The sequence below is a fragment of the Lissotriton vulgaris genome, chromosome 5, assembly GCF_964263255.1.
Source record: "Lissotriton vulgaris chromosome 5, aLisVul1.2, whole genome shotgun sequence".
NCBI lineage: Eukaryota > Metazoa > Chordata > Amphibia > Caudata > Salamandridae > Lissotriton > Lissotriton vulgaris.
This window is the reverse complement of record NC_141693.1, coordinates 178842733-178869782: the sequence shown is the minus strand read 5'-3', so window position 1 is coordinate 178869782 and position 27050 is coordinate 178842733. Positions and strand designations below refer to the sequence as shown.

Sequence of the window (27050 nt, the reverse complement as noted above, 5' to 3'; positions counted from 1 at the left end):
TTGACATTTTGGAGAAAGCCTGCTAAAGTCATTTACCCCAGAAGTGGCTCAGTTTCCGTCCCAGACCAAGTACTTCCTCATTTTTCGGAAAGCACTACTTTTCATTACTAAACAAGTGGCCCATTCAGACGTAATCCCCTGCAGATAAATAAATACACTTACTTGTATTACGACGCGACTGTGAAAGTGAAAGCGATCGCGCTAAGGCCACGCTAAATAAAAACATATGGCCTCTGCATGCCTGAGCCTGTAGATGCTGAGGGCATGTCTGGCGTTTACCTTGCATCAGCAGGCGAAAGAATTGCTAGCAGATGGCGCTGCTGCTTGATCCCACAAGGTAAACACCAGACATGCACGAGGACTGATAGGAAACAGTGCAAAACATGCACGAGTTTCAAGAATAGCCTAGAGCAATTCCAAAAGGTCTCCAAAGCAGTGCTTGCGCAATGCGTAGGAGAGACCTAAAAATCATGATACATCTGCATGCAATAAAACACAGAAAAGTGCCTCCACTCTGAGACATTGACCTAAGCTAAATACACAAATCATCTTAAACAAGTAATTTAAGATAAGTTAAAATCACAAAGCATCTGTTTTCAATAGGACACTTTAGAGTTCCTCTGTGCTGTTACAATATCCTTAGGGGCAGAAACCTCAGAAAAATAACTAAAAATAAAAATAAGCTCTAAGAGCATGCGCTGTGCCGACACGACAGTGGTATCTAGCAGTGCTCATTGGATCGGGGGTGCTCAAGCACTATCTAATGAGGGTAAACATAAAATGCAGGTTCATGTAATAAAAGGTCTCCAAAATCCTTAAAATATTAGGTCATTAGAGTTCGCCCATGAAGTGAGATGGTTGACCCAACCTTGTCTCTTATATATGAAAATTGCACATATAAAATTGGAGACTGAATATAAAATGGTACACCTGCTCTCTGACTTGCAGATTCTCCGGGCTCTGAGACGGTTACCAATCACGAGGAGCCAACGAGAGGCACAATCCAGGGAGCATGCTAGTTTGCTTATGCATGGCAAAAAAAATTAAACATGTTGTTCGTTTTCCAAATTTGACAACCCATAGGACATGGGTTGTTTGGAATACCATTGTTTTTGCTCCATCAGGAAGTGAACAAAGCAATTGGCAAGGTTCCCAGCCTTAACTTAATAAACAGGGCTCTAGTGTGTAGGGCAGTCACACAGGGGCGTAGCTAGAGCTTGTGGCGCCCTGGCTATCCCTCAGATTGCCGCCCCTTGGGGGCTGTGGGGGTGTTGGGAAAAAAGGACGGTGAGCACTTGAAAGATGTCCGAGAGACACGTAGTATTGCTGCTAATCATGCAAGCTACATGCACATACATGACACGGTCAAAGGCTACACAGTTGAATACACGGTGACTGGCAGTACAAAAGGCACACTAGGCAGAATAGCCAGGGCGAGTAACCACAAAACGCCATGCAGCAAAATTGAAAAAGGCCAGGGGAATAAAAGCACACAGGTAAAGATGATCAAGATATGCAAACCAACAGGCCCGCCCCAGTAAACATTACGTTACAAGACAGGAAGGCCAACCTCCCCATCCTTAAGCATGACAAAGAAGCAAAACATTAGCACCAGGTAATCCGATTCGATCATCAAAACAAACATTTGATTACTTCATCGACGCACTGGAAGAAATGACACAAAGATAATCAAATATCTATAATACTTAGCAGGAGATCAGGTCAAAGGGGTATTCAAGAAGTTCCCAAAGGAGGAAGTAGCCACATAACAGATGGCAAATGACGCACTCCCCAAGAAGTTCGATCTGACAACGAATATGCACTATGAAAGGTACACTTATAGCAAAGCAAGCAAGACAACAGCCAGCCCAGGACAAATGATGCATGAATTCGCAAAGACGATGGAAACCCTTAAAGACCCACAGTGACCATCTGCAGTGTCACTCTGTCTATCTGTGGTCTTGTGGTATTAATCTACGGAGTCATGATGTACTTGTGTGCAGCATCATGGCATCCATTCTTGTAGGCTAGGAGAGATTAAGTGATTTCCCCAGATTTGCAGGATATTAAACCAATGCCAAGACACGCACCTGGTTCCCAAAATTCTAAATCTGCAGCTCTGGCCATTAAGCTACATCTCCTCCCAATGTATAAGGCTGTTAATCTTACCTTGTTTTCCCATTACTTGGATGTGTGTGACACTGTGGCATCTAGTGTCAACCGATCTGCCCATTTCAAGTCTGTACAAGACTCCCACACACCAGTGGCATAAAGCAAAATGACCCCTGCCCCACCCTGCAAAATGGCCCCCGAAAACTCCAATATCTCACATATCTACATAGGCTTTTGGCTGAATGGTTTCCCAACGCTCTGCTGTCCCAGTGTCCCACACTCCCGAATTGTACATTTCCATTCCCATAGCTATTCGTCTGATGTTCAACATTCCTGGCTTTAAACATCACACTATCGCATATATGTAATAATCTGAGGCCAGCAATTAGGAACAGAAAAGATGATTCACTCAAACGGATTGTGCTTAACAGAAACCAAATTTTAAAAACTTGCACTTTGATATAAACAACAGTAAAAGAGGAGGAAAGAAACTAGCAGGAGGCTGAATTCTAAATGGTGTGCTTTCCAATGTTGTACAAGCAACAGCTGAAGAACTTACAGGCTGTAGCGATGGCCAGTAACAGCAAGAGGACAGTCTGATCTGAGTGTGCCATTCTTACTGCAGTCTCGTGCTTCTCTACTTCAACTTCTCGCGCCCTCTTTTGCGCTGTCTTTTTTTCTCCTGCGAGTATGAGATGCTCCTCTTCCCCTATTCCCGCTCGAGGAGTTCTCGACTACCCAGCTTGGAAGCCGTCATCAATAAATAATCTCCCTGAACTCCGAGTGAGGCTGGGGTGGGGCGGGGCCAACAACGGTCGGAGCGACTGTCTGGACTCGGAGCGGGACGTGACTATCGGGCCGCATTGCACTGCAGCCTGCACTCCTGACCTGCGGTAACTGCTGCAGGCAGGCACAGCCACACACTGCAAACGCGGGACTTGCAATTAAATTGCCAAAACTAAGTCCCGCGTCTGTGTGCACTGTGCATGCAGCGGCAGCCTGCAGTGAGTTACCGAAGCTGAAGCAGGTCACCCGGGTCTGGTCACGTCAAAGAAGTTCTAGGCCGCCGCGGCCGCAACGGGCCTCCAGACAGTGCCGCCCCGCGCAGCCACCTCAAAAATGATGCCGCCTGGGCACCCCGCCCCCCAGCTACGCCACTGCAGTCACAACATCCATAAGTTCCTCGAACTTTTGTGCACATTTAAACTACCAGAGGCTATAGCCGGGATTCTGTTACAAATAACAGCATTACAGAAGGACTGTTGACTGTTTATCTGGCAAATTTAGGGATGGAGAGGGGGGGGTTATTGCCAATATTCTGACCCAAGCCTGGTCAACAAGGTTTTCACATGGGTGACCCAAGGAATCATGGATGCTGAGTGATTGGCCACTATCTCCTGGGGGTGGTCTTTATACAGGGCTAGATCCTCTGTCGTCCAGATCCTAATCCAATATAATATTGGTTTTAAAGAGGCTGCTTCTGAGATTTTCTGAGATTTAGAACAAACGTCTGAAGTGGGGTGTTTTTCGTTAGCCTCAGCAAGGATTTGATAAGGGCATTTTCGGTTCTATCAAGCTGGTAAAGGTTTCAGCAGCCCCAGAATGAAGCCTCACATAGAGCTGCCCCACACGCCTGGGCCCTGTATATCTCTAGAGCAGGAGAAATTGGATATGCATCTGCCCTGTTGCAAACCTTACTATGGATCCAGCTCTATGTTTAAGGGTTGTCATATGGATACTTCGTTACATATATTGCGTTAAGTTAGCATGAGTGCATTACATGTTTAAACAGCCTTTTTTCCTTCGGCTTCAGTTTTGCACACGACACATACTTGTTGTTGTCGCCTTCACCCTAGAAGCGGTGAGGTGGTTTATTTGAGAATAATATGTTATTTCTATGCTATCAGCTTTGCCTGGTACACTTGGTACAACTGTCTGCACACTGAGAGCTGCACACTCTAAAATTAACCTAACACAAGGTTGCTGGGAGGCTTGATCCTCGCACCACATTAGACATAACACAAATAATGTTGATGCCAACATTTTGGGCTCTACGCGGGTTTAAGATAGAGTTACACGGAATGAACGTAGACACTTGGTGCTGCGCATGAAGAGAGCTGGTAGCTGTTGATGTGAACTGCTCCTACTGACATTGAGAGGTATGGGGCCGCCCTGCTAAAGCCCAAATGAGACCTTCTTAGATATAATATAATATGCTAGATAGGGTGCGCGAAATATAGGTGATATAGATTTCTATAGAAATTGCATTATAACATGCTAGCACCTTTTGCTTACTATGGATTAGTGACTATGCTGCTGACTCTGATTTTTATAATGTGCATTTTGGTATTATACAAGATACTGCGTTTTAGAACTTTGCTTTGAATAATAAATATTTCAAACTTGCACTTGTGTTCTTTGACTCTCAGTTTTGATTTGAAATGATTATATAACGAAAGAGTGTTCATGTGTTCCACGACTCCTGAGGTATTCTAAAGATCATGTTCTGGTTTGTCTAAGACATGGATCATTCCATAATGATCCATGAGACACTGTAGCTAGCTAGGTAAGGAGATTTCTGACACTGAGATGAGTTTTTGGATCATCCTAACTCACTGAGGTTCTAGATCTCTATGCACAGTTCTGTGGGAGAACGGAAACCCTGCTACATGGCGCCCAACGGATTGGTTGGCCGTATTTCATGACACTCGAGTAGTTTATCATTCAAACCTTAACACCTTCATTCCCGTTTCCGGTAAACGGTGGTGTCGGAAAAACCTACCTATTTTTGAAATAGGTCTTTTCAAGCTTGAATTTTTCTATAAACGGTTTCTTTGACTTACTACCCAGTTGTGCTACAAACTGTTCTTTGTCTCTTTACACTTCCAGTGCTAACATGGCCGTGGAAATTGCGCAGCATAGCCGAGTCGCGGTTCGCGACCACTTGCGGGCATATAATGTACCTGCGGAAGGCTTGGCTGTGGTTCTAGTGGTGAGTGCGGAACATGCGTACCCGTACGAATTGTTTTATTCCTGGGTGACATTTCCGGAAATGGACGCTAATTCGGGTGTCTATCATTCATACACTGCCTCGGCTGTACCGGCGGCTTATGCTCCGTACAGGGCACTGGAAGTACCTATCGATGCTTGGCAGCACGGAGTTTGGTTTGGTGGCGTCCTACCCCATTCTTTAACGGCTCCGAGGTTAGGTCCTTTATCCATTCCGGGCACAAATTGGCCCGCTTTGGGTGGATTTACTCCTCATCCTAATCGCACCACTTGTAGTGTAGCTGACCTGCGGCGTCTTCATGAGGTCGCGGTTGGAGTGATTAGAGCGCTTGTACATTACATTGGTCGTAATATTCATGGCGCAGCCCCCGCAGGTGCGCAGCTTCGGGCAGAACAGGCTGGTTTGAAAATCAGTCCTGTCTTGGTGAATTCCGTTATGGGCAGAAAGCCAGACAATAAGGATGATTTTCCTTACTGGCTTGCCGAGAAATTCGACCAGCTGGAGGCTGTGTTTCCTAATACGACTCCGAGTGAAAAGCACCGGATTCTTACGCTTAGTTTACCGAAAGATTTGGCACCGGAACTTGCTGACTGTGAGACATGGGGTAAGACTTTTGCAGCGGTTTACTCGAGGTGCTTTGGCACACCGTCAGTGTCGAACCTGTCTGCGATCCTCAAACGTGTTCAGGATGATCACGGACCTGAGTCGGCGGTTGAGTTGGGTATGCGCCTGAACGGTTCATTTGAGACAGTTTGCGGTATTATCCTTGCCAATGTAAAAGGGGATGCAGTGAACTTTCAGGTGGCCAATGGTCTGGCGTTAATTCCCGATGCCGAGAAACCCCGTCAGCTGGCAAGAATTATTGTGGCGGCTTATAAAATGGTTGGCCGCAATTCTAAGGGTGCAAAGGTTTTTCTTGAAAAAGAAAAGAAGCAGCCCCAGGGACAGTCTTCGGAAACAGGTGGACAGCCCAAGTCCAAAAAACAAAATTGGCCTAAAAAGCAGAATCAGGGTAAGCAACAACAACAACAGACACAGGTTTCGAGTCCGGCGCCTTCACAACCTGCGCAGTCAGAGCGCGTTTATGAATTGCGCGATCGCGCTACGATTAAATCGCCTGACAGATATCAGGCATCTGACCAACGCTCTCCTCGTTCCTTTCAGGACTCATCGGCTCCGTCAACCGGTGGTGGAGGGGGCGGCAGGGGCAGGGGTGGCCAGCAAGGACGTGGCCAGCCCCGCACGCGAAGTGAAGGGGATCAGCGGGACGACTCTACGCCTAAGAGACCGCAGTTTGCCAAGAAGAAAGTCGCTGCCTTAACGGCGCATCGATATGCCCCAGATAGTGAGAACGCGGCTTCGGAATCTGACGTGGGCTCTGACCTTGCTGGACAGCGCGGCGGAGATTACCATAGTGAGAGAGGCCCTCCGTCCACTGTTGAAGGTGACAGCGACTGAGACTTTTATTGTGATTGAAACAGCAGATACGCATGTTGCTCCCCCTGAAAGACTTTTTGAAATTGTCCTGTTGATTGAAGGTGACATGCAGCGAACTGTAAAAGGGGTATTTTGGGAGAATCTTTCGGATACGTATGACATTTTGCTTTCGGAGGCTGGCTGGCCCCCACCTTTTGTTCTCGCAGCTCCGCGAGGGGAGGAGGTAATCCTCCCCAGTTTCGCGCACACTGTACCGAGAGTGGAAGCGCTGCATTTTGCAGAAGAGTGGGCTCTGGCGCTTGCGCCGGCTGTGTACCGAAATCAGTGTGGCTGGGATAAATTGTCCCCTAGCCATGAGATTCCTTTACGGTCACAGCCGCAGCCACAACCCCAGTATCCCATACGGCGTGAAGCTAAAGCTTCGGTCGCGGCTATCCTTGAGCAATTGGAATATCAAGGTGTAATTGAAACGTGTGTGTCACCAATGAATAATCCCCTTTTTACTGTGAACAAGCCGGACGGCTCGTATCGTCTAGTTTTGGATTACCGGCATTTGAACTCGCATTGCCGTAACTGTGCAGTACAGAATACTCACGGCTCTGCCCTAGTGAATAGTCTTGAGCGTAAACGGTTCAAAACCACGCTTGACATTTCCAATGGTTTTTATGCACATAGATTAGATGGTCTAAGTTCCCAATGGACCAGTTTTACGTGCGGCGGCGTACAAAAAATGTTTAAACGACTCCCAATGGGATATAAAAATAGTCCTGGAGTGTTTTCCGCCCGCATAGTCTCTCTTTTGGAGAGTTTCGATCCAGTTGCATGTTCGTATGTGGATGACATTTATCTCACAGACAACGAACTTTGGGTGCATCTGTGTCGAGTAAACAGCATAATTTGTAACTTTGCAGACATGGGTTACAAGTTTAACTTTGCAAAATCACACATTGCGGAGTACACAGTGTTGTTTCTAGGTTATGAACTTAACCATGAAGGAAAGGGATTGGCTCCTCACTTCCTGGAGAAGTGCGCGCAGTTGCGCTCTCCGACAACGCTGAAAAAATTACAGTCTTTACTGGGTTTTTTAAATTTCGGGAGGACATACATTCCGGAATATGCCCAGCGTATCAAGCCTTTATATGCCTTGGTACAACCATCTTTTTCCAAATCATGCTGGCTGCCTGAGCATTCAGCCATTCTGCAGTCTTTGCAGGCTGATTTGCTCACTTCTGACTACTTACAGACCCGTGATAACCAGACCAACCTGGTGATAAGAATTATCCCTGGGACGGTGGGTTTCACGTACCTGACTTTTAATGAGGGGGATACTGTACCTATTGCTTACAAGTCACACTTGTACACTTCGGCTGAACTGCGTTTTTCCACTGTGGAGAAAGTTTTAACGGCTGTGCAGATGGCAATTCTTAAAGAACGTGCCCTGTCGCAGGGAAAGCGCATGTTGGTTGTTACCCCGTGTCCTGCTTTGGAGGCGGTCACGAAAGCCAGTGTACCGAATTCTAAAGCTTTGCACCCTCGGTGGATTCAGTGGGCTACATCCTTGACATCTCAGGATGTCACGTTTATTTTTGACGCCGCTTTACGGTCGCAGGAGTATTTACAGTATGAATTTGTTCATCCTGCTCCTTTAGCAATGCGGCAGTTGGAGGATTTCCACTGTATCATTTACACGGATGGTTCGGCGCAGGTTGCGCATGGCTCTAAACATGCCTACGTTTCCGCTTGCGCCATTGTGGTCGGTGCCATGGTGAACGATGAGTTCAAGTCCAGCGTCGTGCACACGCAGACGCTTGGGGACTGCACCGCACAATTAGCTGAGCTGCGTGCTCTGATGCTTGCATTGGAGTACGCTGATCCTTGTGTGACGACTTTAATCGTAAGTGATTCTTACTACTGTGTCCAGTCTTACAATGAGAACTTGTTCTTTTGGATTCAGAATGATTTTCGTGATTCCAAAGGTAGCACAATAAAACATAAAATGATCTGGGTCCGAGTGGCGGAACTTAAAGAGAAACTGCCGCTCGTGTTTGTGATTCATACTCTCGGCCACCAGCGCGTGGGGGTCCACGCTGTTGGCAACTCGCTTGCTGATGAAGCAGCGAAGTCAGCGGTATCAAAATACTTAGTTGCAGCAGTCACGAGGTCCAAAAGCAAAATAGATGATGACATCTTGGCAGCTGTGGCTGCCACGGAGAAGGGAGGTAAATATCCTGCGGGGTTCCATTCGAAGTACACATACCACTTAAGTCCCGATAAGGTTCCTTATGTGAAAATTCCTGAAGTTGGAGAGCGTTTAGTTCCCAACTCGGATCGCAGAGCGTCTCTGATTACAGCGGCTCATGAAGGTGTGGCGTCTGCGCATGCGGGCGTCTCAGCCACTGTATCTCAGCTACAACAGAGGTTCTGGTGGCGGGGACTGTACAAACAGACGCGCGATTATGTCCTTATGTGTGACATTTGTCAGCAGATTAAGCCTTCTACTGCTGCGCGTCCGCCTCAGACACAGTTGTACATCTCTAATAAACCACTTGGTTGTGTTTATTTGGATCACTGCGGTCCTTTTTCTTCTGATACTGCGTACAAATACATCTTAGTAGCAGTTGACTCATGCACACGCTTTGTATGGGTATGGCCGCATCGAAGCGCTGATTCGCGAACTGTCATTAAGGATTTGCGTGTCTTTGTGGGAATCTTTGCTTGGGGTGCTTTCCATTCGGACCAGGGTCCGGCTTTCGCCTCTAAGGCGTATAAGGATGCTATGGTTTCGTTGGGAGTACAGGTGAAGTTTTCAAGTCCTTACAGGCCTGAGGGCAATTCTGTAGTAGAAAGAATGAACCGCGACTTAAAGCAATCTTTGACAGCCCGTGTTATAAGCACTGATAGAAACTGGCTGACCCACCTCTATGGCGTGCAGCGTGCGCTTAATAATCTCCCTATAAGGTCTCTGGGTGGGCGGACCCCATACAAAATGCTCTTTGGTATCAAGATGTACGTCCCTGACCTTGATGGTGCAGACTGCCAGGCCCAGGCCGCGGCCTTTGACGTAGATGAACATTGCAATGTTTTACAGGATCTACAAAAGACCAGAGACATTCTTGCAAAGGAACACTTGCCCTCCACGTCGGATGATGCGTTGCAGATCCCGGTAGTTGGCTGGCTACCCCAAGTTGGAGAACTGGTTCGAGAGAAGATCGATAACAAGAAAGAGTTTGGTCCCTCATATCGAGCGCCGGTTCGAGTCCTTGGAGTGAAGGGCACAAGAACAGTCATTTTACCACCACTTCCAGGTCGTAAAGAAAACAGATTTATTTCTATTGACAATGTCAAGACACACAGGGTGGCCGATTCTTCATAGCATGACACCGGCTGTATCCTGTCCTTCCATGGTGAGGCACTCTGTGCTGGCTATAACATCTGGTGCAGATCAGGAGGTGTCCCTCGAGATGCCAGCCATATCCAGTCCTTTATTAAATACTATTCCTGTTACTAACATTGATGAAGTGACATATGCAGATCCTGCTGATTTATCTATGTCCGATTTACATGCTCGTTTGGCTAACCAGTCCAGATTCTCTTTTGACTCTGATTAGGAACTTTCAAAGAAACCATCGACTATTGCAAAATATGCCACGTTGTTTAAAAAAAATTTTTTAGTTCCACCTTGGACATACATTTGGCTGATACTATTTTCATTTTATCTTTTTATGTCAATTGGTTTTGTGTTTTATTTTTTCCGCCTGATCGATGGCCATTATGTGAAAGAAAGAACAGGAATTCGGTACCTTAATGGAACATTGGCCCCTCTTTCCTCCTCACATTCAGCACACAGACTAAAGAGAGACTTACATTCAGTAGAGATTACTGCTTGGCCTGTCCTTGATGGGATTGTGTGGGATGCGGTTAGGTTTCAGATACATGGCCCCACAGAGGTTATTAATGTTCCTAATGTGCTTAGAGTAAACATGGGAGATGTGATTAAGCAAAATATTTGTTCTGATGATTGGGATCTTCAGGCCGTAGAAGCATTGTTCTCTGATTTGAAATATTATGCGGCCTTTGATGATGAGGATTTGTATTTAGATTCTGTCAATTATGGTGATTTGTTTTGTTACCAACATTATGGAAATCATTTCTTGCACAAGACAAGTTCCAGGCGGGTTCCTGTGAATTACACTCAGTGGGAACATTGCCCTACTCCTTTACAGGGGAGCTCAAGTACGTTTCTGGGAAAATACTCTTACTTTACAGATTTTAATCAATCAAATCCTGAGTCGTTTTATTTTAAAGTGAACCAGAAATTCATGCCCAAAGTTAGACTAACTGACACAAAATTGCTGTATTCAAAGTCCTTTCTAGAAAGGTTATCTGTGGATGGCTTTGAGTTATGGAAGGAGGCTATTGACCTTAAATCGGTTTGGGGTACCAAAGATTGGCAGGTACAAGGCACTGAGGCTTTGCATCGTGCATGTCTCATCCCGAATCACATGTTATTTTTAAATTCGACTATTTCCCAAACAACATGTTTTGGATTGGCTACATCTAAAAAATTAAATGCCCCTACTATCCCTGATTTGGAAGAATATTCAGGTTGGAGTAATTTCACTACATTATCCATCAGTGGGATACAAGCACTTTTGCAGAATTCCTCCTTTAATATTTCCAGTTTTGATCCAGATGGGTGGCTTTTGTGGCAAAGAAGCTCTGATTCTTGCCAACGTCGTTTTATGGGTTTGTCTGAAGGTTTTACACAAATCAGGCCAGATCCCAGGTTTGACACAGATCACACTGTTACAACTTATTCAGTAGGCAAATTGTGTCAGAACTGGTTGCAACATTCCACTTTAGCTGCAGTTAAACTGCATCTGTCCCAGTTGAATGAGAATATAGAGCTAAATGATTTTATAAAAGGCCCGACTATGGGTAGGTCTAAACGCTTTATTTATGCTGTTTATAATGAAATTTGGAAATTTTCACAAGTCGAAGCAGCTAAACGCCTGAGGGCTATTGATCAAGCCAATTTGGAAAAAGTGCTTGCAGTGGTCGATAACAGTATTAACATGCTTTCTTCCAGGATTTACACATTGGATAATATTGTTTCTTCTGTTGTTGATATTGTACATGATGAAGTGTCCACGTTATACCATGGTCAAAATCAATTGCGTTCTGTAATGCAGTTTGCCTGGACTCTACAGACAATTAAGGCTGGTCGAGTTCCCTGGACCTCATTGAACGTTTCATCCCTTTTCGCCCCTTTTAATCTTACTGAAAAACAGCGCATGCTTTCAATGCGTGATGCATCATTTTCTATGTTACATATTGAGAAGCTAGAATCCTTGCCTTTTTCTGTTGCTGAAACCACTACTGCCACATGGCTTATTCATGGTTTAATTACATTACCATTTCCTTTATATAAATTTACTAACTGTATGCGGTATATTGCTATAGGACGATATGAACCACTAGGCAATGCATTCCTACATGAGGCATGGTCATTACCATACACATACAGATGTCTGAAGGATGGGAAAGAAGTGAATCTTAATGGTGAGGAATGCACACAGTCACCTGACCATTCATTAATATGCAGACACATTCAGTTACACGGTTCTTGTAATCAGGACCGCCCAAATTTAGCATGTGTTTTAAAAGGCACGCCAGTGCCATCAGTGGTTCCCACATTCACATTGTTAGCTAATGGTAGTTATTTACTTTTAAACAACGAATTATGTTGTGGTTTATTAATTGGTGTGGCATATGTGGTAACTGTATCAGAGCGTGTAGTGTGCTGCAAGAATGTTCTATACCCACCCACGCATGGGTCTTTAGATGTCTCCATCTGGCCACGGATTCCAACCTTGGAAGCAAAATTCAATGGTTTAAGCAGAATAAGGGCCCTTTTGTCTCAAAAACAAGTGACCCTGTGTTCGGCCCGGGAAACTTATGTCCTTCACATAGCCAACACCCGCACAGAGGTGCAGGCGCTTTTAAATACTGATTTGCCGTTTCATTTCTGCGAGCTGGTACACCAGATTTTTAATGCTTCTTCAACGACTGGGCTTGCACATTTTTTCAAGTTAGTGAGCAGTGGCCTCGTGACTACGTTTGAAAAAGTTTTTGGTATCATTCCCACGTTTTTCCACACTATTTTTTCGAGCTTGTTTGGTGGACTACCTGTGTTGCTGGCTGTAGCCGCAGGCATTCTGTTGGTGTTTTTCTTCATAAAACATGGATGCCCATCCTGCGCAAGACGCCGTTCAACGCCTCCTGACACTGTGCCGTAATCGGATGCTCAATTACTATGGAACATTGCCGCTTGCAGCATTAAGCACGGCCTATAGATTGTCATTTCGGTTCACCGACTTCACGTGTGTCCAACCTGTGTTTCACTGCCTGAGCTGCGAGTTCGATTGGGCCATTGATTTGTGCCTATGCTTGAGGACTGCTCCTGACGTCGATTTTGATCAAACTAATGCGTCCCGTGGTGGCTCATGAGCTGATCTGTTCTGGCGAAAGAGTTATGGCCTTGGCAGCGATAAATGGAGTTTTGGGCCAATGGGAGATCTCTGCAGCGGCGGATGCCTTTCTGACACACAGCGATCTGGTGAACCCACCGAGTTGTCCTCTGGCGTTACAGGAGGATCCGATGCTGGAGGAGCACGTATGTTCTTTCCCATTGCTGAATTGGATTGCTGAACTGTTTTCGGATGATGGCAGTGATTTCATGCTGGAGGCTGTTGCAACTTTCTTTGCATATACTTTCCATTCATGACATACCTGGGAGGAGTGCTTTGTTGTGAAATATGACTTTCCCCTCGCTGAATTGGAGAGATGGAGTGTGTTCAGCTGATGGAGAATTCAATCACGTGATGTCGCTGAGGATAACGTCATTGTGGCACATGACTTTGGATATCGGATAAGTGCCTTGTTTTTTCTCTTACAGACATTTGGATTGATGCGACCTGGTCCTACTTTCATATTTTTGAGACCTGGCGAATAACTTTTGGTTCGAAAGTTTTGTTTTTATTTTTAGAATTGAGGCCACTGTAGGCGTTCATACATATTCATTCATACATATTTTTAGCTTATTTTAGCTCAAGATTATTGAACTTTGCTTTCAATTTTTGTATCTGATTTAGTATTGCCTTTTCCCTTATGTTTGACGGTGCTCGGACCAATGGGGGGGTGTCATATGGATACTTCGTTACATATATTGCGTTAAGTTAGCATGAGTGCATTACATGTTTAAACAGCCTTTTTTCCTTCGGCTTCAGTTTTGCACACGACACATACTTGTTGTTGTCGCCTTCACCCTAGAAGCGGTGAGGTGGTTTATTTGAGAATAATATGTTATTTCTATGCTATCAGCTTTGCCTGGTACACTTGGTACAACTGTCTGCACACTGAGAGCTGCACACTCTAAAATTAACCTAACACAAGGTTGCTGGGAGGCTTGATCCTCGCACCACATTAGACATAACACAAATAATGTTGATGCCAACATTTTGGGCTCTACGCGGGTTTAAGATAGAGTTACACGGAATGAACGTAGACACTTGGTGCTGCGCATGAAGAGAGCTGGTAGCTGTTGATGTGAACTGCTCCTACTGACATTGAGAGGTATGGGGCCGCCCTGCTAAAGCCCAAATGAGACCTTCTTAGATATAATATAATATGCTAGATAGGGTGCGCGAAATATAGGTGATATAGATTTCTATAGAAATTGCATTATAACATGCTAGCACCTTTTGCTTACTATGGATTAGTGACTATGCTGCTGACTCTGATTTTTATAATCTGCATTTTGGTATTATACAAGATACTGCGTTTTAGAACTTTGCTTTGAATAATAAATATTTCAAACTTGCACTTGTGTTCTTTGACTCTCAGTTTTGATTTGAAATGATTATATAACGAAAGAGTGTTCATGTGTTCCACGACTCCTGAGGTATTCTAAAGATCATGTTCTGGTTTGTCTAAGACATGGATCATTCCATAATGATCCATGAGACACTGTAGCTAGCTAGGTAAGGAGATTTCTGACACTGAGATGAGTTTTTGGATCATCCTAACTCACTGAGGTTCTAGATCTCTATGCACAGTTCTGTGGGAGAACGGAAACCCTGCTACAGGGTCAGTTTGTTTATTTCAATCTGAGCCATCCAATTATGAGAACCATTTAGTCTCACACCGAGATACTCGAATTTTTGGACACTTTCGAGGCTATCACCCTCTAGGACCATCCTCCTCACTCATTTTCTAGAATAAACTAACGTTCTGCAACGGGGAGTTTAGACACTGCTGGGTTTTGGTAAGAAGAAGAGTGTCATCTGCAAAGAGCAGACCCGGGACTTTCAACCCTGCCATTATTAGGGAGTCATTCTGGAAGTCCAAGAGGTAGGCAATGCACCCATTTATAAATCACAAGAATAGCGTGGGTGACAGGAGGTATCCGTGTGTAAACACCTCGCTTAATAGGGATGTTTCCAGTTGTTTCCCCCCGTGCTCCATCAAATCCTGGCAACATTTCCTATGTATAGTTGCTGAATCAGATGGAGGATACCAATGGGAACCCAGTTTGGTCCTAGGGACAAGGTAGAATGCTGCACTTAGGTCTACAAATGCGACAAATAGCGACCCTTTATCGATTTCAACTGTTTTCCACTTAGTGGTCTGGAACTGTAGTGCCTGGTCCACCGTGCTTATATGGACTTTAAAGCCTGCTTGAAAATACGACAGTGTATTATTAGTCCTAATCCAGTCCCAAAGCTTTATCAGGAGTTGTTTCCTTTAAATCTTTTGGATATTGTCAATAAGGCTTCTAGGGTGATAGTAAGGTCTACAAATGTGACAAATAGCGACCCCTTTTCGATATCAACTGTTTTTCACTTAGTGGTTTGGAACAGTAGTGCCTGGTCCCCCATGCTTATACGGGCTTTAACCCCTCCCATGCTCATGACAAGCTCAGCTCGTCATGAGCCACGGTGGCCGTGTGCTCATGACAAGCTGAGCTTGTCATAAAGGTCAGAACGCTCGCACACAGGGCTAATTCCCCTGCTGTGTTGAACATTGTGAAGAAACGGGTGTGGCCGTGATAAGCTGAGCTCGTCATGAGCACTGAGGCACTGTGCGTGCCCCCCACCCCCCAGCACAGCGGGGGAATAAGCCCGGCAGGCAAGGGGTTAAAGCCTGCTTGAAAATGCAACAGTGCATTAATAGTCCTCATCCAGTCCCAAAGCTTTTTCAGGAGTTGTTTCCTTTAAATCTTTTGGATATTGTCAATAAGGTTTCTAGGGCGATAGTTACCTGGTCTTGTCTAGTTCCCTTTCTATGTATAGGTATCATTTCTGTCCCTTTCTGTGAGTGGGGTATGGGGGCATGAGCTGCTATTGCATTAGACAAAATATTATATAGGGCCCCCAGATAAGAGGTTCTGCATGAAACATGTCAGCAGGGATTCTATGAAGACCAGGGGCTTTCCCACTCTCTGAGCATGAAGCACATTGAGGGTTTCAACCATAGTGAAGACCACTGACACAGGTCCTATTCCCATTGTGGGGTAGTGGAGCACAGGATCACAATGCTATTTGGGTCACCAAATGCCAAAACAATCTAGTATCTTTCTCTTGTGCTGCTTCCAGCAAGTCCACCCACGTGTTAGCTTCCCACTTGGTCTTGCTAGACTTAAATACCTTAGTGTAATTTCTTCTGATGCTAGTTGTGTCCATACTCACATTACTTTTTAGGTCTCGACTGGCATACACTGCGCAGCAGTGTCGCGCAGCTCGAGAAATTTTGTTTTAACAGTAGTGGGGTTGAACCCGCCTCTCTCTTCCATTGGCTAGCTCCATAAATGGAGGCTAGCCATTGGAAGAGAATAATGCCAATCATTGTCTGAGCAGATTCGTGGGCGTTTCTGTGTTTTTTTAGCTCGCCCCCTTTTTACCATGATGGGGCGGTGGGCGTTTGTTTGTTTTTTCTTTCTTTTCAAGCCATGTTTTTGTCATTTGGAACGTGTCTGTTGCATGGATTGGCTGTGCGATTTCTGTTGCTGATTCTTTTGCGAGCAGGTAACCCAGTGTCCTGTCGCTTCCTTTATCGTCGTGCGTGGCTGTCGTCTTTGTGCCTGTCGTCTCCGTGTTATGTTGTGCGTGGCTGTCGTCTTCGTCCCCTGGCTCGTGACTGTTGTCTCCGTCTTCCGTCTTTGTCCGGTATGTATGCTCCGTTTTTGTGATCAAGGTAAGGAATCTGTTTATATTTAAATTAGAGAGGGTGCCTACCCCTCATTTGCCCCCGCCGCCCGGCGCCCGAACCAGAAGTCAGGCAGGCCGAGGGTGGGACTGCGGGACCACAGAAAGAGCCCGGGAGCCCACCCCGCCTCCTCTGGAAGCTGCCGTGTCCGGAGAGATACTGCCACCGCAACCCCCCCCACCCCTCACCCCGGGCTCCCAAGAGCGTGGGAGAGCCTCGGGGAGTGAGAGGAGCGAGAGAAGTCCAGCCGCGAGAGCCGCGAGGCTCCCAGAGTAAAGGGAGAGCCCCGCAGCCAGTGAAGGGAGCCGCCGCCTCGAGGAGCAGCGCGGGAACGACAAGGAGCCCCTGCGAAAGCAGCCCAGTGAGTGTGGGCGTCTGGGGGCCCAACAGTGGTTCTAGAGCAGCCCCGAAGGGCAGAGGGCCGCTCCATCGTTCCGCCACAGCATCCTGGGGCATTATTGTTTTAGAGCCCGTGAGAGGCTCTTGGGCAGTTTCTGATTCAGAGTCCCCCGAGCGGGACTCCAACGTTCCAGGCATTCCTTAAAGTTGTGAGCCGCGTTGCTCTCTGCCCTCGCAGGTGCCCTCAGCTCTGAATCCTCTGCCATCTGATCTCACCCCTGGCCCTCACTCCTTATCCCTGTACTCTCAGCTCTTACCCCTCTGCCCTCAGCTCTTACCTCTCTGCCCTCAGCTCTTTCTAGGCCCTCTCTTCTGGCACCTGTGCCCTCTGACCTCAACCCAGGCCTCCAGCCCTCACCACGCTGCCTTCTGCCCATACCTGTGCCCTCACTGACTCCTGTGCCCTCAGCTCTTACCCCTGTGCCCTCAGCTCTTACCCTTGTGCCCGCAACTCTTACTCCTGTGTCCTCATCTCTTACCTGTGCCCTCAGCTCTTACCCCTGTGCCCTCAGCTCTTACCCCTGTGCTCTCAGCTCTTACCCCTGTGCCCTCAGCTCTTACCCTGCCCTGTGCCCTCAGCTCTTCCTAGGCCCTCGCTTCTGACTCCTGTGCCCTCAGCTCTTACCTGTGCCCTTGCTTCTGACTCCTGTGCCCTCAGCTGTTACCTGTGCCCTCAATTCTCACCCCTCTGCCCTCAGCTCTTACCCCTGTGCCCTCTGCCCTCGAACTGTGCCCTCAGCTCTGACACCTGTGCCCGGTGACCATGGCCAGCACGGAGGGGGAGATTGTGGCCTTCATGCTGGCCCTGTCGGGTTTGGGTGCTGGTCTGCTGCACGCTGCCCACCGGTGTCGAGCATCGACGGCACGGTCATCACCACGGCCACCTTCTGGTCCAACTTGTGGAAGACCTGCATCACCGACTCCACGGGCATCTCCAACTGCAAGGACTTCCCGTCCATGCTGACCCTGGAGGGTGCGTCCCGACGGGGGGAAGGGGGGGCTGTGTGTGTCTGTGTATGTGGCTCTGTGTATGTGTGTGTGTGTGTGTGGCTCTGCGTGTGGCTCTGTAGGTATGTATGTGTTTGGGACTCTGCGTGGGTCTGTGTGTTTGTGTGTGGCATTTGCGAGAGATTAAGCTATTGGCATTGTAAATGACAGTGCCATTTATTTATCTGTTTTCAAAACCAACACATAAATAAAATGTTGTCATTTACAATTCCAATAGCTCTAACTTTTTCAAAGGCGAGACCGTTGCATTGTAAATGCTTGTTATAGCTTTCACCGAGCCATTATTTGCCTCTTTGCTGTGATTGTCAAACCATTTATGTTTTTTTAGAGGCGTGTTACAGTATTTTACCTCTTTCACAAAAAAATGATTTAAGTCTAGAAAACAAATCTTGGTGAACGTCCATAACACTGTAAGGTTTGCAGACCTGTTCATTAAATGTCTGTCCGGCCCAGACATCTTCACATATCTCGTACTGGATGTGCTCCTTCACAGCAATGTCCACCGATTTCACATTATGCGTGTTATTGATCAGAACTGTTTAGACAGATGAAGATAATTTAGATCAGCACAGGTCCTTTATTTGAGATCCATTACGTTTTAATGAGAGGGAAATGATCCCTCTCTTGCCGGTCAATGACCTCCATGTCAACCAACCCATGCCATACCCTAACATCTAGTAATACGTAGTCAATGTTGCTAGTGTAGTTACCCCCCTTAAAAGTTGGTTTGGCTCTGGAATTTGAAATAGCACAGCTGTTGCACACTCTTAGGGCCAGATGTAGGTAATTCTATTTTACCGATTCATAAATACCGCATTTTACCGATTCGGTATTTATGAATCGGTAAAATAGAAGGTGGGAGATGTAGGTAAAATGTAATTTTAAATTACCGAATCGGTAACATTCGGTATTTACCGATTCGGTAAATACCGAATCGGTATTGCCCATTGATTCCTATGGGCCTTGAAGCCCATAGGAATCAATGGGCAATACCGATTCGGTATTTACCGAATCGGTAAATACCGAATCCTGCAAGGGTGCAGGGGGTGTCACTTTGACACCCTCTAGAACCCCAAATACACGCATGTGTGCCATGTGGCACACAGACATGCCCTTGTGTCACATGGCCCAGGTGTGCGTGCACAGATGTGCATGCACACCTGCATTCGGTATTTTACCACCCAATATGATTGGGTGGTAAAATACCGACTCTAAAGGGCCTGTGGCACTCTCAGGAGTGCCACCTACATGTGAAATTACCAAATCGGTAAAATTACTGATTCGGTATTTTACCGAATCGGTAAATTTACCAATTCTGTAAAATATTGGCTCCTACATGCCGATTCTTAAATACTGGTCGGTAACGGCCGAATTTCCTCTCCTACATCTGGACCTAAATCCATAGCACAGAGTTATGCCTGCTATCTGCAATGCAGCCAAACTCATTCTATCATTTTCCCTTGGACTGGAATATGCTGGGACCCCCAGTACTCATCCTCCTTCCCGGCCCACTCTGACAGAGTTAAAATTGCCAGCGATGAAAAAGGAAGGCACCTGCACTGTGGGCTTCTAACAGGGTTTTTAGTATTTCCAGTATATGGGAAGGTTTATTAAAAGAGCAAGATCTATTGTATACATTGATCAGGAGAGAATGGGTCCCTTATTAAGGTGTCACTTTCAAGACCAGGAAGTCTGGGGAGTCTGGGGAATTGGTATCAAGTGCCTTGATTGCATTGTATAAGGGTGTTTTAATCCATATGATAAGGCCTCCTGAAGGCCTGTCTGCCTGAGAATCTATAGCTACGATTCTGAATGTAGAGTATCCCCACCTATAAGCCTTGTTTAATGCCCCGGTTTCACGGAAAAGACACATTTGAAATTCATCAATGACGCCTCCCAACCGCATCAATTAGTTTGGATTTGATTCCAGCTAGGTTCCAGCTTACTAACTGTATATTGGTTGCATTCGGTGTGGGGAAGGATATGGGCTTACGTTCCTTTCCCAGTTATCAAGGAACAAACTAGAAGCAATGGGGTGACAAGAAATCGCCTGGCCGGCAGGATGGACAGTTGCCTCAATTGCCCTGGTAATATGCTGTGCGCAGGCTCATACGCTGCATGGGCCCCATCGACTTCTGAGAATGCAAGGGGATTGCACAGTCATTCAACCACAGCCAAACCACAATCTGCGAGGTGTGATGGACGAACTACTGGTATAGGGGCCACGCTGCGCCATGAGCTAGTAACCGAAAACCTTCCCCCTCCCCCATTCATGCCAACACCTGGAGGCCTCAATTTAAAATAAATTTCAGATCCTATAGGGAGAGCGTTGGTCAAGGGAAGTCAAGCCCTCAAGCAAACTTGGGGCTATGAGTTTCATCTTGATAAAATCCTTATCACCCTCATGTGGAGAGAAGCACTTGACATAGACAATATCGGAGTAAACAATTGAATAGCACTTTTATCAAGAACTTTTTGTCCCTGTCTTTTTTCTGCATTCTCACCCTCCCTTAGCTTTGAAGGTGCTCCACTGTTTTAATATTAGACACGCTCTTAAATTTCGTCCGGGTAGGACCAGTGAAATGGATTGCAGTGACTGTTTGTTAGTTATCTATGGATGGTGTTACAGATGCACACAGGCTTCCACCTAAGACCACAAACTCTGAATGGGTTTCACCCCTTCATCCCCTCTTACAAATGACACCCCTTAAATTGAAGGCCTGTGCATATTAGGCCAAAACCTAGCTGCAGTTCTTGGTCTTCTGCAGGCATGTGGAATTCAGGAATATCCTCTGGGCTACTATTATGGTCACTCAGCATGGATTCTGCACATGCTATGCTCTCTATGCTTCATCATGAGTCAATGTGCAGTTTGGCTAAGAGGGTTTAACTTGTTTGCATAAACATGTTCTTTCTCGTGGGTTCTCCTCACTTGGTTCTATGCTCCTAGTATGTTATCTATTCATAGGACGTGGAATAGGTGAAGTAGAGGGTAATGGAGCAAGTAGCTCGGTTATTTTTAATCCGTAAGGGCTCCCATATTTCCTACATACTTTCACATTGGGGTGGTATAGCGTAGGTGTTTTGCAGGGTTATAAGTCACCCCACCCCCCACTAACAGGGGACATGGGCATTTAGTCCTTAAGTCTCAGCATCACCATTGTACACAACAGCAGAAAGGCAGAGAGATGGAGGCTTGTGGCTGATAATGTATCCAGCAGTCCTCAACTCTGCTTCCTGCTGTCAAGATTGAATGCCTCTCACTCCAGTTTGGCGTGAAAGAAATGTACGTACCCTTTTACGTACTCTTTTAGGCCAGCATATAAAAATACATTTCCGTTAATACAAATTGTTTCCTATTGAAAAATCCACTAGCGATTTCTTGTATTTAAACTAATTGCCCGGTGAGTCATAACTCATGTCCCAGTCTGATTTTGTTTGAAAAAACTTTGCTTTAAGAAAATGGTGATTTGACTGCTATTGAACTCAATTTCCTCTCTCTTTTTAAGGGTTTAGCTTTCTCCCCAAATCAATGAGTGTGGTTTCGATAATGTATCTTTCCAGGATAATTGCAACGCGTTTACTCAATACTGCACACTGCAGGACAAGTCAATACCGAAAGAACGATGTGCGGCGTCACACAGAGCGTTGTTTGCTAGACAGCCCGGGCTGGATAAAGGTGAAAGTTAAGACACGGGACCACTTAGTGACTATTCAGACAGGAGTCATTTATCATCTTAATATGCCTTTCAGTCCAGTGAAATGGCAGGACTTGGAAGTACAAACTGTGGCATCACCTCGTGCATCCATCCTCCCCCCTGCTAGTTTCTCCAGAATAGATACACCTCCGTGCACAAGCAAGTAGCATCCTTTTCTTCTCATCGCTGGTGCAAAAATGTTTTCTAGGGAAATTAATTGTGGGGTATGGTTTTTGAATATTGACCTCTATTATGTTATGTTATGTTACATAGATTTGTAACGCGCACAGATACTCACGAGTGTCCCGGCGGTGTGTCTTGCGGGGTGAGGCAATGGATTTTAAACAAAGACGTGTGTTTTCAAGTTCTTCTTGAAAGCCACTGGGTTCTCAATATTACGTAAGGCAAGAGGAAGGGCATTCCAAGCATCAGCAGCCTTCCAAGCAAAAGAGCTGCCTCCTAGCTTTTGATAGTTAAAACGAGGGACCTGGGCGAAACCTAGAGACATTGATCGCAGAGGTCGAGATGGAACATAAGAGGAGAAGCGTTTCTGTAAGTAGGAAGGGCCACTGCCATGAAGAGCATGGTGGGCCGGAACCAGTGGTTTCAATTGTACTATTGGTCTGAGACATCCACTGAAAACGAAAGAGGACTCCTGTGAGTTGTTTTACAAAGATAATTGACATCAATAATGTGGTGATGGGGCCCTAGGCCCACATGGTGGTAATGATAGAGCGAGCAGGTCGCCTGACCCTTTATTTCACCAAATTACACGCACTTGGGCCCATGACGTGTTTAAGACTGTATTTTTGTGAATCGGGCGAGTTTACACATCACTATCAGTAATTCTTGTGTTTTCCTTACTGTTATTTCCAATGTACCTTACTTACCACCTTGTCACAGGTACCTATGTTCCCGACGAATCAGGAGCTAGCAGTGGGTAGGAGATAAGACTACTAAATATACCTTATACATTTAGATAACTATTTTACTATCGTAATAACCATAGACACCTGAAGGGTTTTCAAGACTTTATATAAAAGTTTTAGGGTTTATATGCCATAAGAATAAAAGTTCATACAGATTAGAACATCAACAACTAGAATAAGGACAATAATATAGCTATAAATGAGAGCGAGCACCATTGAGTGCGAGCAATCTACAGGAATAGGGTAACAGGGAACATGCTATTCAGTTTTCAGGCTTACACTAAGGCAGGTAAATTGAAAAACCATACTATTTACTAGAGTGCTAGTATTTCTACAAGTGATTTGAACAGACTTTATTCTGACTACTGATTTAAGCCTAGATTCTAAGCATGAGTAAAATTAAATCACACTAAGTAAGTAAACAGTTTCAATAATGTCCTACAGGTAAGGGGAAAAATGGAACATAACTAATAAAACAGTTTGCATGTAATGTCTTTTGGAGAAGACAGGGAAAATAACATAGGCAAGGATGCTTTATTAAAAGGAGGAGAAGAAAGAGTATAGATAGACGGACACCCACAGTTATATTTACCCAGAACGGAAATGAGGACTAACCCTGGCCACGGGTCAGTCTGGGGTAAAAGGCGAGGACAAGGACCCTCAAGGACTTAGGATGCCAGTAGGCGAGCAGGTACAGCTCATGGACAGTCAGGACAGGATACCCCTCAGGATTTAGATCAGGACTGGACTGTGGCTACTTTAGAGCGAGTGTGTGTGAGTTAGTGTTCACTTAACCACCTGATTTTACCAATGGTGTCTCTCACTCTACTTCCTGACAATGCCTGCACAAGGTATGAACCCAGGTGCACACTGGAGCCTGGATAGCTGTTGTATATTTTAATATAATATTTTTTAACCTTTTTACCACCACAACCCCACAACTATCCACCTCTCCAGCTCAGTGAGCGTTGTGTGTGCCCCACCTTACTCAATATGCACATACAACCTTTAAGGCATGCTATGAGCACATGTACACCAACAGCATGCCACACTGTTCACAGTTCCTTTCCATGACGTGACCTGTCTGCATATTGCAAACTGTTTGTAACCCTTGTTGTTTATCTCTTCCCTATGTTTAGGCATAGGACAAATCCCACAGAGGTAATACACACACCACTTCACACATGACACCAGCATGTTGTTGTTCACCTTTTTATAGGTCCTGATGAATCGCGGGTAACTATTACCCAGTGCGAGAAACATGTCGACCATCTTCACCCCTAGCCCCATCTAGGGTCACCTGACCTTACTCGTTGACACCTAGTGAGCTAGCCCCCTGTTTTTAATTGCAGCCAGGGGACCCCCAGAATAAAGTTAATTCCGGTACCCTTAGCTACATTTTAACATCCCTTTTCACTACCACACACCATCCTGCCCACACACCCACACCTCACCATAAGGCTGTTGGAAAAAAGATCTCCGCCAAAGAGCCCCTCTTTGAGGTGAGCCCGTCGGGGATTGCACCGCCTCCCCGACGAGGAGCAACCGCCGATGATGAAGCATGACACCCTTCTGGGTGTGTGAGGCAAATCCATCCAACAAAATGGATGCCCCAGGGTGTTACTCTTACACCTTTGGTCACGCCAGTTAGATCTTCCCTTAGTCACACATAGGAACAGTCCGGCAACTCCTTTTTGTTGTATTCACAGCTCATGGACAGTCAGGACAGGATACCCCTCAGGATTTAGATCAGGACTGGGCTCATCAAAGGGCACGACCAACACCTGCAGCTTTGGGTGCAACGCCTGCGCTACTCCATCTCTGCACGGAATCCGCCAATAACCCCGATTGGGTTTTCGAATTTCCCAGCAAAGTGCTTCGCAAGCACTTAAGACAATTCCACCCCAGCGAGTTTGTGGAAATTACGGACCGAGTGCTCCGCAGCTCTCTGTATCAATCGCCTATAGAGTTCGTAGGGTCGGTGACAGGTCAGCTACTCGGACAAGTCGGACAATTTCTCTAGCTAAAACTAGACTAGTTATACTGTTTTTGGGTCAGTGGACCACCCACAAATGTTGCAAATGACAGGATCCCCAACTTTGGATTGGACAAGTGAGGTGGTTAGGTCATTGTCACCACCTAGAATTCGGTGTTCACATAATTAATATTCAATTTTTCGTACCCACCCCTTACATTCCAGTTCCCATGGCATACGTGTAAAAGAGAACAATAGAGCACACAAACATTATCGCATAAGTCAATACATTTCAGGTACAAGTCGAAGTCTTCTCCTAGGGCAGAGGGTAGGTTCCCAGGAGCATCTCAGTTTCAGCAGCCAGCTGGCTGAGTTCCACTGTTGCAAGACTTCGTTTCTCTGGTCACGTGATAAGTCCCTTTCAGACTTCTAAGATGGAGAGGCTCCCCACTCCCAGGCCCACAGATATGCGGTACATGAAAAGTAAGCGAAAACAAATTAGAAACACAGAAGAAATGAATACACTGTATACCATGAATAGCTTCACTGCACCCCTTACTTTATAATACCTATAGCATTAGAGGTTATGCAGAAATAGACAGCTGAGCAAAAGCGGCAGTAGCAAGCAGAGAGCATGTTACAGAACAAAGCAGCTATTTTAGCAGTAATGCGCATGTGCGAAAGAATCCCTCCAGAACTATGAGTGCGTCACATCACATGGGTATGACCAACGCATGCGCAGACTGAAATCCCGCATAGCAGCAACCATGTCAGTTGCAAGCTTCGTTAGGATTAATAGACACATAGGCAAGCATCTCTGGGACACCCGCGTGTTGTGTGAAAGTGCATTATTAATGACAAAACAGGTTGATTAATGACATTATTGGTTATGCGAGGTTCTTGAATGTGAGCAAGTCGCTTTACGTGCGAATCCTTGCTCCATCAGTAACACGTTCTAAGGTGCAACTGGGATAAACTGGAATTTTGTAACTGGTCAACAAGAATTTCCACCAGGGTATCTAGTCTGAAGGTTCTCTCGTGGAGTGGGCCATTGGAAAAAAGGGTATCCCATTATGGGCTTCAAGTGGGCCGGGTCCTGTCGGTGCTCAGCACTGGCAGTTCTAAAAAGCAGGTGCTGAGATGGGTCCCTAGTGGGCTCTCCATTTTTGATCTCACCCTCAGGTTGAAAAAATATCTGCAGCAGTGCCAGCCTTCACTGCCTTTGATATAACTTCAAAGAGACTCGTTATGGCTCTTTCAAAGTCTCATAATTTCACATTTGAAGCATTTTCAGTGTTCTATACAACAAAGCCATGCTTATTTATTTTAGGCAATTAACAACCATTGACAAAGCCAATAGTTCTGACATATTGTAGTTGTAATGTTACTTGTATTATATACCTGGATGAAATGACAGAAGCAGCAAAATTCCAGTTGAGCGGCCACTATGCTAAGCACAGATTTGTTGCTTATGTGTTTTTAAGCCACACCCTTAATTACATTGGCTTCGCCCCTTGGAGAGACCCCCCCACCCCCTAGTTTTTCCATTCCACTTATAGCCCTGATTATATGTATTTTTTATCAGTGGCCATAGGTGCCCTAGCTTGATGACAACTGGGGACAGAGTCGGTCGCCTCAGAAGGTCTGGAATGGCAGAGGCCAAGTTAGTTTCCTTGTCTGACCGGTGCCTCTGACAGGACACTTGTCACCCACGTCTATGAAAGGCTGTCATGGCAGATTTAGTCCTGTGTCAGCCTGATCCCTTTGCTGGGTCTGCAGGCCAGGCGTGTCACATGCCAGACTAGGATGACGCTGTTATTTCCTTATCCCAGTACAGCACTTAATTAGATACAATGAAAATTAGTCTCTCTTCTCGCCAGCAGGTGGCACCTTACTCATAGGTTGAAAATACCTCATCTTCCCTCGAACAGCAAACTGTTCACATAGTAGTAAACCAAATTTGACTAATCATATTGTTAAGAGTCATAATTTTAAAATATTGTTAATTTGTTAAGGCGTTCTCAAGAAATCACCACTATTTCCAAACACCTCCCAATTTGCTCATGTTGAGATGGTCGATGGCATGCTTGTACTCGCTCTGCTGTCTGTTACGTGGCAAGCATTGGTACCGTCATGCAGTGCCTTTTTTTCGGCACCATTGATTTTAAAAGATAATATGTTCTTCTCTGCGTAATTAGTGTTTAGAAAGTCCATAA

The 27050-nt window shown here is 45.7% G+C and overlaps 1 protein-coding gene across 1 annotated transcript in view; it reads left to right on the top strand.

The window, feature by feature from the left end:
* TMEM268 (transmembrane protein 268) overlaps positions 1 to 27050 on the top strand; it is a 99349-nt gene that overhangs the window by 70068 nt on the left and 2231 nt on the right. The window lies entirely within an intron of this gene.